The 10,838-nt window shown below is 44.8% G+C and overlaps 1 pseudogene; it reads left to right on the top strand.

Moving 5' to 3' along the window:
* The window catches only part of LOC135567258 (SRC kinase signaling inhibitor 1-like), a 39,243-nt pseudogene that overhangs the window by 9,302 nt on the left and 19,103 nt on the right, over positions 1 to 10,838 (top strand).

Below are 10,838 nucleotides of genomic sequence, written 5' to 3'. Positions count from 1 at the left end.
GTAAATGTGCAAGACAAAAAAAAATGAAGTGCCTTTGAACAGGGTATGGTAGTAGGTGCCAGGCGCACTGGTTTGTGTCGAGAACTGCAACGCTGCTGGGTTTTTCCACTATCAACAGTTTCCCTTGAGTATCAAGAATGGTCCACCACCCAAAGCACATACAGTCAACTTGACACACCTGTGAGAAGCATTGAAGTCAACATGGGCCAGCATCCCTGTGGATCCCTTTTAACACCTTGTAGAGGCCATGCCCCGATGAATTGAGGCTGTTCTGAGGGCAACTCAATATTAGTAAGGTGTTCCTAATGTTTGGTATACTCAGTGTATGAAAAAGGAAATAATGTTTCCTGATCTTTCTTATATCTCTCAGATATAGGACCTAGACTTCAGAACAAGCTTCCTTTAGATTTGTTTTGGGGGGGGGAACTATCTGTTGTTCCCCTCTAGTGAATCTGTAATGCAATGTACAGTATGGGCTAATAGCAGTAATGCCAAATAAAAATGTTCAACAAATAAAACATTTAGAATTTTCTTTGATTCATCAAAGCGTCTTAAAATTCAATGTATGACCTTCTTACAACAATTCCATATAGTTTAGTAATTACAACCTTTAAACGTGACCCACTCTGGGAATGTCCTCTGGACGTTTCTGACTTAGAATATGTGGACAACTACAAACACCTAGGTGTCTGGTTAGACTGTAAACTCTCCTTCCAGACTCACATTAAGCATCTCCAATCCAAAATTAAATATAGAATTGGCTTCCTATTTCTCAACAAAGCATCCTTCACTCATGCTGCCAAACATACCCTTGTAAAACTGACTATCCTACCGATCCTTGACTTTGGCCATGTCATTTACAAAATAGCCTCCAACACTCTACTCAGCAAATTGAATGCAGTCTATCACAGTGCCATCCGTTTTGTCACCAAAGCCCCATATACTACCCACCACTGCGACCTGTATGCTCTCGTTGACTGGCCCTTGCTTCATATTTGTTGCCAAACCCACTGGCTCCAGGTCATCTATAAGTCTTTGCTAAGTAAAGCCCCGCCTTATCTCAGCTCACTGGTCACCATAGCAGCACCCACCCGTAGCACGTGCTCCAGCAGGTATATTTCATTGGTCACCCCCAAAGCCAATTCCTCCTTTGGCCGCCTTTCCTTACAGTTCTCTGCTGCCAATGACTGGAACGAATTGCAAAAATCACTGAAGATGGAGACTCATATCTCCCTCACTAACTTTAAGCGCCAGCTGTCAGAGCAGCTCACAGATCACTGCACCTGCACATAGCCCATCTGTAAATAGCCCATCCAACTACCTCATCCCCATACTGTTATTTTATTTTATTTATGTTTTGCTCCTTTGCAACCCAGTATCTCTACTTTCACATTCATCTTCTGCACATCTATCACTCCAGTGTTTAATTGCTAAATTGTAATTATTTCACCACCGTGGCCTATTTATTGCCTTATCTTACCTCATTTGCACACAGTATATAGACATTTTTTTTTGACTATATGTTTGTTTATTCCATTTGTAACTCTGTGTTCTTGATTGTGTCGCACTGCTTTGCTTTATCTTGGCAGGTCGCAGAACTTGTTCTCAACTAGCCTACCTGGTTAAATAAAAGTGAAATAAGAAATAGAAAAAATGTACAAGAGACAAAATAAGAGAAACGGAGAGAGGGAGGAAGAGAGAGAGAAAAGGGTTGGGTTTGTTGTGAGATTTAAAGCAGTTCATGGTCCTAGGTATGTTGGAGTCCGCTGTGTCCTCCTTTCCAATCAGTTATATTTCCTGTAAGATCATCTTGTTTTCTTCCTCTGTGGTATTATAAGAGCGTGGGCTCCTCACAGTAACTGAGCGCTATTGAAAAAGCCTGGATTGACAACATAGGGTGATAGGGAAGGGGAGATGAAAAGGTGCAGAGAAGAGTGGAAGAGGTGCAATCACTGTTTTTCCTCTGAAGAGAGTGAGCGTGTCTAGCATTACAGATCTCCCAGCAGACGGTGAGTTTACCTGCCCATGATGACGCACAGGAGGAAATGGTTCTAGGAATGCTCCCCGTCTTCTATCCCACTGGGCACCCACTGGTTGAATCAACGTTGATTCCACTCCATTTCAATGGAATGAAAGTGAACCAAACTGGAATAGACGTTGAATTGATGTTTGTGCCCAGTGGGACATCACTTTGACACCTTTACATAAAGTATCTACCGCAACAACACCAAGTCGATATGGTTTCTTTCCTCCAACACATATTTTGTTCCACTGGGGAATCTACTTTTGTTTCTTAAGTGTTTAGTGTTTCTCCAAGCTACTATAGAATGACTCACACCTGAGTGAAAGATTCTCATTAGGTGAGTTGCTGGAGTTTGTTGACAGATCTTCTCTCCTGTGTGTGCGAGAGAGACGGAGCTAGTTTCCCTCTCTCCACTTCGTCCTGAGTTCTGTTTGATATTTTGCATGGTCTCCCCGGTTCGGTGTGATTTGTTGAAAAGATCCTCTGTTATGTAGACACACAAACTCCAGGGACTAGTGCTAGCTCGACGTCAGCTCGCTGACATGTTGGAGACACTAGAGGCCTCCTTTGATTATTGGTGTGATTAGAGATGCGGCTCACTCCTCTATAGGATATGTGTCTTTTAGCTCTGCTGTGCTGAGTCAAGCTGATGGCTGTGTTTTATCCATCTGCGCTCTGGCTTTGTTTAGCCCTGGAGCTCTGCTTGGCTCACTGGAGCTGGTGTTTGTGTCTGTTGTGTGTTCTGTGTGTACAATACATGTGCTGCTGTGTGGTGCTATGGACTGGGTTGTTGTGCTCCCTGCTCAGTTCGGGTCGTTGCTTAGATAAATGACCCCATTAGAAAGCACAGTGGGGGGCGATCCTTTCAGAGCCACCCTCTCCTGGTGCTCAGACACTGTCTGCCTGCCCACCAAATCAAATCAAATCACATATGATTTGTCGCACACATATTTATCAGATGTTATCGCGGGTGTAGTGAAACGCTTATCTTCCTAGCTCCAACGGTGCAGTCATTTACAAGTGCCACCACTCTGTTTTGGGGCTGTGTGTGTGACTACACTGTGTAAATGTTTGTGGTTGCAGTATGAACTGTGTGTGTGTGTGTGTGTGTGTGTGTGTGTGTGTGTGTGTGTGTGTGTGTGTGTGTGTGTGTGTGTGTGTGTGTGTGTGTGTGTGTGTGTGAGTGCATGTGTGCGTGCATGTGTGTGTCTGTGAGTTTGTATGTGTGTCACAGGAGGTTGGTGGCACTTTAATTGGGGAGGACAGGCTCGTGGTAGAGGCTGGAGTGGAATGGTATCAAATACATCAAACACATGGTTTCCATGTGCTTGATGCCATGCCATTTGCGCCATTCCAGACATCATTATGAGCCATCCTCCCCTCAACAGCCTCCTGTGGTGTGTGTGCATGCATGTTGCGTGTATTTGTGAATGACCCCAAAGCGAGCACTGCTGGGAGTCAATGAGCACAGCACTCTGTGAGGCTGCGTCTCGCCTTCCTAAATACAAAATTAATGAGAGCCTCGGAAAAAAACATGCTGAATTCTTATTAAAACAGTACGAGGGATGAAACGACAGAAAGAGCAGAGGAGAAGTTGTTTTCTACTAGCGAGGGGCGCAGGCACTGTACTGTAATGTAACGTGGGCTCGATGTGTCTGGCTGGCTCTGCAATCCTAACAGTCGTCAGCGAGCATTCTGGGAGCTCATTAACGTAGTCTGGGAGCTGGAGGAGACCCGGCGGTGGGGATAGGGGAGCCAGTTCACTGAACAGAACACAGCAGCCTACCAGAACACAGTCTAGTAGCAGCTGCAGCAGAGCAGCTGAGGAAGAAGAGATGCTGCCTGGGCCCAGGCCAGGTCCAGGCCAGTAGAATAAACCCAGAGTGACAGCCCTGATCTGGATCTACATGGCCTTGTCTAATCCAGACAGCCCTGGCCTGCACTCATTTAAGGTTGGCCAGAGGCCAGCAGGTCCCCAACCAATAGGGAGAGGATGCAGGTATAGGGGGAGAGGGAACTTTACATAAGCGTTAAAGCATTAAAACAGGTCTCAGTGCCCACCAGGTTATTTTGTATCTTCCCCATTCCTACCTACTGGTCCTCAGTGGATCCTTAGTTCTGAAGGTGTTGTGTTCTGGACCTCTGCCTTGCTGTATCCCTCTGCTGTCAGCACTGGTGAACCAACAGGCACGGTCACATGATTCCATCCCACCCAATCAGAAAGAGGAAAGATGGCATCAGTTGTATGAATGTTGGTCCTGACATGCTGATACATTATGCCAATCTTAATTGGGTTTGTTTGTCTTGTAGTCTGTCTATTGTTTGTTACCTCTTTCACGTTTCTCCGTACTCCTCTCTGTCAAATCCATTCTTTCTGCCTCTCTCTCGCTCTCCTCTCGCCAAACAAACTCCCTCTCACTTTCTCTCCTCCAGAGTCGTAGCCCGCGTCACTCCCAGTCCACCCAGTCTGGGCTAGCTGACCAGGCCGCTAAGCTGTCCTTTGCCTCGGCTGAGTCTCTGGCTGAGACCATGTCTGAGGCTGACATCCCCCTGGGGTTCAGCCGACCCGACCGCTTCCGCCAGAGTCTGCCCCTGTCCCGCCTCAGCCAGCCAGAACAAGCTGCGCTCCCCAGGTGAGACCCACACCCACACTGGAGCTGGACATGACCCAGACAGTACAGAAACTATACATAGCGTGTACATGATCACATCTTAACCTTTACCAACTACTGCTACAGTAAGACTGTGCAGAGAATATACATTACATCGGTGGAGGCTCCTCAGTGGAGTGAGGGAGGACCATCCTCCTCAGTGAATTCCACAAAAATAAAAAAGAGTGAAACTTTAAAACAATGATCCTTTTGACATATATTATTAGCTATATACATATTTATTATATTTATTATATTATTTATTATGATAAACCAATAAATATATTCACATCAGCAAATAATTGATTACATACTGTTTTGCAATGAAGATCTACTGTAACCTCAACAGCACTCTGTGGGTATCACCATGGTGTAAGCGGAGGACAGCTAGTTTCCGTCCTCCTCTGGTACATTGACTTCAATACAAAACCTTGGAGGCTCGCGGTTCTCACTCTCTTCCATTGACTTACACAGTAATCCGGGAGGAAGTCCTCCAACCTGTCAGAGCTCTTGCAGCATGAACTGGCATTGTCCACCCAATCAAAGGATCAGGAGAATGAATCTAGTACTGAAAGCATAAGCTACAGCTAGCTAGCACTGCAGTGCTTAAAATGTAGTGAGTAACTGACTCAAAGAGAGAGAAATAGTTGAACAGTTTGAACAAATGAATTTCTTAAAATATTAAGGAGAAGCAAGAGAGATGTTGTTGAATTTTTTGCCTGGTAACAAACAGCTGATGTTGTGCACTGAAGCCCCAAGCGAATGGAAAAGGTGAGAGGACAGCGCGTAGATGCGAGAAGGAATTAACAAGCAAAGTGATCAAGCTGTTTACATGTGGCTGATAGAAAGTGAACTGTTTTTGCGTGGATCAGTGGTGTATTCATTCTGCCGATTCCGTTGAAAATCATTTCTTAAAAGGAATCCAAAATGGAACCAAACTGAGGATAAACATACCTGAATTTGTCCAATAGGAACTCATGGATGGGTATAGGCCAAATTAAAGTATCATGTAGTAGCTAAACCTATTGATGTTACATTGAGCTGGGTGAATGGGAATATGAATGACAGTCATCAATATGCTGTAATAGAAATAAGGCCATGGTCATAAAATAAATGAACATCCTCCCTCCTCTTAAACGTCCCCGACTGCCACTGCATGACATATACATGACCATGTAACAGCCTTTACCAGCTACATAGCTGAGGCAACATTTTCCTCAAAGTTTTTTGTGGACTTCAACTTAATCATCTCTAATCAGAATGGCTTCATGCCATTTTCATATTAACATTTACCTAGTTTATCTGCTATCTTATCAAACCTATCCCTTACATAGTAAATAATTATTCCCATTCCCAATTCCTTTCGCGTTTTGTAGGTTTATTTGTATTCACTATTCGATATGAATTATTGCGAAATGATTGAATCGTGATTACATTTGCATATTTTGTAGCCATTTCAGGGCGTAAGTTATGCACTCCACAGCTGGTGTTTTATCAGGGACGATCACACAGCTCCTGGAGTTGGTCATGTGACACCACAGCCTGGTGTCTCTTGCACCCTCAGATGAGTGTGATGATTCTCTGCCCTGGCCCTGTGGTGCGTTACTGCTTACACAACACTGGATCATCCACCTCCTTTACATGTCTGGGACCACGACAACCCATACACAGCCATACACTGCATTTCATTATTAGCACAGGGATCATATGTTCATAGACATTAAGTCATGATTCAAATCCTGGCGTATTATTCATTTATTTCTGCTACAGAGTCATATTGAGTGAACTCAGCATTGGGACAGCTTTACAGTGTGAACTACAGTATCATAATAGTGAACTCAGTGGTGGGACAGCTTTACAGTGTGGACTACAGTGTCATACCTGTGAACTCAGTGTTGGGACAGCTTTACAGTGTGAACTACAGTATCATAAGTGTGAACTCAGTGTTGGGACAGCTTTACAGTGTGAACTACAGTATCATAAGTGTGAACTCAGTGTTGGGACAGCTTTACAGTGTGGACTACAGTGTCATAAGTGTGAACTCAGTGTTGGGACAGCTTTACAGTGTGGACTACAGTGTCATAAGTGTGAACTCATCGTTGGGACAGCTTTACAGTGTGGACTACAGTGTCATACCTGTGAACTCAGTGTTGGGACAGCTTTACAGTGTGGACTACAGTGTCATACCTGTGAACTCAGTGTTGGGACAGCTTTACAGTGTGGACTACAGTGTCATAAGTGTGAACTCATCGTTGGGACAGCTTTACAGTGTGAACTACAGTGTCATAAGTGTGAACTCATCGTTGGGACAACTTTACAGTGTGAACTACAGTGTCATAAGTGTGAACTCATCGTTGGGACAGCTTTACAGTGTGGACTACAGTGTCATACCTGTGAACTCAGTGTTGGGACAGCTTTACAGTGTGGACTACAGTGTCATAAGTGTGAACTCATCGTTGGGACAGCTTTACAGTGTGGACTACAGTGTCATACCTGTGAACTCAGTGTTGGGACAGCTTTACAGTGTGGACTACAGTGTCATAAGTGTGAACTCATCGTTGGGACAGCTTTACAGTGTGAACTACAGTGTCATAAGTGTGAACTCATCGTTGGGACAACTTTACAGTGTGAACTACAGTGTCATAAGTGTGAACTCAGTGTTGGGACAGCTTTACAGTGTGGACTACAGTATCATAAGTGTGAACTCATCATTGGGACAGCTTTACAGTGTGGACTACAGTGGCATACCTGTGAACTCAGTGTTGGGACAGCTTTACAGTGTGGACTACAGTATCATAAGTGTGAACTCATCGTTGGGACAGCTTTACAGTGTGAACTACAGTGTCATAAGTGTGAACTCATCGTTGGAACAGCTTTACAGTGTGAACTACAGTGTCATAAGTGTGAACTCATCGTTGGGACAGCTTTACAGTGTGAACTACAGTGTCATAAGTGTGAACTCATCGTTGGGACAGCTTTACAGTGTGAACTACAGTATCATAAGTGTGAACTCATCGTTGGGACAGCTTTACAGTGTGGACTACAGTGTCATAAGTGTGAACTCATCGTTGGAACAGCTTTATAGTGTGGACTACAGTATCATAAGTGTGAACTCATCGTTGGGACAGCTTTATAGTGTGGACTACAGTATCATAAGTGTGAACTCATCGTTGGGACAGCTTTACAGTGTGAATTACAGTGTCATAAGTGTGAACTCATCGTTGGGACAGCTTTATAGTGTGGACTACAGTATCATAAGTGTGAACTCATCGTTGGGACAGCTTTACAGTGTGAACTACAGTATCATAAGTGTGAACTCATCGTTGGGACAGATTTACAGTGTGGACTACAGTGTCATAAGTGTGAACTCATCGTTGGGACAGCTTTACAGTGTGGACTACAGTGTCATAAGTGTGAACTCATCGTTGGGACAGCTTTACAGTGTGGACTACAGTGTCATACCTGTGAACTCAGTGTTGGGACAGCTTTACAGTGTAGACTACAGTGTCATAAGTATGAACTCATCGTTGGGACAGCTTTACAGTGTGGACTACAGTGTCATACCTGTGAACTCAGTGTTGGGACAGCTTTACAGTGTAGACTACAGTGTCATAAGTATGAACTCATCGTTGGGACAGCTTTACAGTGTGGACTACAGTGTCATAAGTGTGAACTCATCGTTGGGACAGCTTTACAGTGTGGACTACAGTGTCATACCTGTGAACTCAGTGTTGGGACAGCTTTACAGTGTAGACTACAGTGTCATAAGTATGAACTCATCGTTGGGACAGCTTTACAGTGTGGACTACAGTATCATACCTGTGAACTCATCGTTGGGACAGCTTTACAGTGTGGATGGATCAGACTTATAAACATTGGTGGGTGTAGGCGATGCTAAGCACGCAGGGAGAAACAGAGCGCTGTAAAAGCAGTGACAGTGACGGATGATGAGCCCTTTGGAAGAGGAGTTTAGGCAGTGCTTTAGGACAGTGGCACTCTCTCACTCCCACCTCCTCCTCCTCTGTTTATCAACCAGACCTTCCCTTTATCTCTCTCTCCTTTTCATTTGACTTTCGTCACCCTTTCCTCTATTGTTCTATTATCTCCTGCGCCACCTTCATCCTTGACTTTAAATCCTCTCTCTGTGGCCTAGTGTGGTCCACACATCTACGGTGTCGGCATAGGTTCAAATCCGGCCTGCTGCCCTTTGACCCAGCCTCTCTCTACCTTTTCCCCACTGTCATAATCTCTCTCTAGCTGTTCAGTAAATTTAGAAAAGATCATAAAAATATATGATCAATTCTCTCCCCTCTCTCTTCATCACTCTCCTTCTCCAGGCGTGCTGTTCCTGCAGTTTGGGGATGAGACGCGGCGGGTGCACATCACCCACGAGCTGAGCAGCCTGGACACGCTGCACGCCCTCATCGTGCACATGTTCCCCCAGAAGCTGACGGCAGGGATGCTCAAGTCCTCCAACACGGCCATCCTGATCAAGGACGAGGCGCGCAACGTCTTCTCTGACTGGAGGACATCCGGGACATCCAGGACCGCAGCATCATCCAAGATCTACCGCAAGAGCCCATCTACGCCTCCTACCCCGCCACACACCTGGTCAACGGGGACCTGAGGTGAGACAGGGAGGGGTGAGAAGGGTGAGGGGGGTGGAGCTGGCTGGGCGTCTGATAGAGGGAGATAGGTGGATGGAGGGCTCTGGATTCTACTATAAATACTGATACTGTCACACACTACTGTTGGGCGTTGACCTTGAAGGTGCAACAGCTCTTTGTGTTTATGTTGCAACAGTAAGTTTGACAGGCTGTGGAGGCGTATAGGTTATTTCTCCAGATATTCCATGCGCAGTACTTTTATCTTCAAGAGCACCACTATGCTGCCTGGACACAAAATAACAATGTTTCCCAGGGAGATGAGCTTGTTTCACCCCCTGTGCATGTCTCTGTTTTGGTTCAAGGAACCTTGAAGTTGTTCTGTTTTCAGTCCCTTCCATCTGTAATAGTCACACTTCCACATTGCGGATGAATCAGCCATTACCTATGCAAATAATTAGAGTGTGTGTGTGTGTGTGTGTGTGTGTGTGTGTGTGTGTGTGTGTGTGTGTGTGTGTGTGTGTGTGTGTGTGTGTGTGTGTGTGGGGTCTCTGTCTGTGCGTATGAGTGTGTTTTTGTGAGTGCTGCATACTAAATTCCTAAATTGTATGGAGGAACACCAAAATATCCCAGATGAAACTAGATTCAATTAAATCATAGAGTTCATATTTCCAGGGGGTAAAGCCAGGCCTTTGAAGAACATTCAAGTTGCTGGCTCTTTGCTGGCTCTTTGTTCTATGACTGTGTGTGTGAACTGCACCCCCCTCCTAGTTCAGTGCTGTGCTGGGGACTACCCCTGCATGTTAACTAACATCTTGACATTGAACTGCTCGGGTGTACATTTTTGGGTTTGGATAGTTGGTTTAACTGTGTTTTCAGGGTTTTATGTAAGTATGTGTCCCGACTCCTCTGTACAAGTGTGTGTGTGTGTGTGTGTGTGTGTGTGTGTGTGTGTGTGTGTGTGTGTGTGTGTGTGTGTGTGTGTGTGTGTGTGTGTGTGTGTGTGTGTGTGTGTGTGTGTATGATGACCTCCCCTCTGCAATGGCTCTTATACACAGTCTGTCCATCATCACTTTACAGTATACTGTATGTGAAGATTAGGGAGAAAGGAAAAGGATATTTAAAAAGGATGAGGAGGCAAAGACACAGGGATGACTAGAGGAAGGAGGAGTAGGAGAGTTGAGAAAGAAACAGGTGAGAGAGATAATTACTGTAGGTTGTGGAAAGACATAAACAGGAGAGAGGGTAATTACTGTAGGTTGAGGAAAGACAAACAGGAGAGAGAGATAATTACTGTAGGTTGAGGAAAGACAAACAGGAGAGAGAGATAATTACTGTAGGTTGAGGAAAGACAAACAGGAGAGGGGTAATTACTGTAGATTGAGGAAAGACATAAACAGGAGAGAAAGGTAATTACTGTAGGTTGAGGAAAGACAAACAGGAGAGAGATAATTACTGTAGATTGTGGAAAGACATAAACAGGAGAAAGAGATAATTACTGTAGATTGTGGAAAGACATAAACAGGAGAGAGAGATAATTACTGTAGGTTGAGGAGAGAC

Source organism: Oncorhynchus nerka, unplaced genomic scaffold (genome assembly GCF_034236695.1).
Source record: "Oncorhynchus nerka isolate Pitt River unplaced genomic scaffold, Oner_Uvic_2.0 unplaced_scaffold_2270, whole genome shotgun sequence".
NCBI lineage: Eukaryota > Metazoa > Chordata > Actinopteri > Salmoniformes > Salmonidae > Oncorhynchus > Oncorhynchus nerka.
The sequence above is the reverse complement of the archived record's forward strand: the minus strand, read 5'-3'. Positions and strand labels throughout refer to the sequence as shown.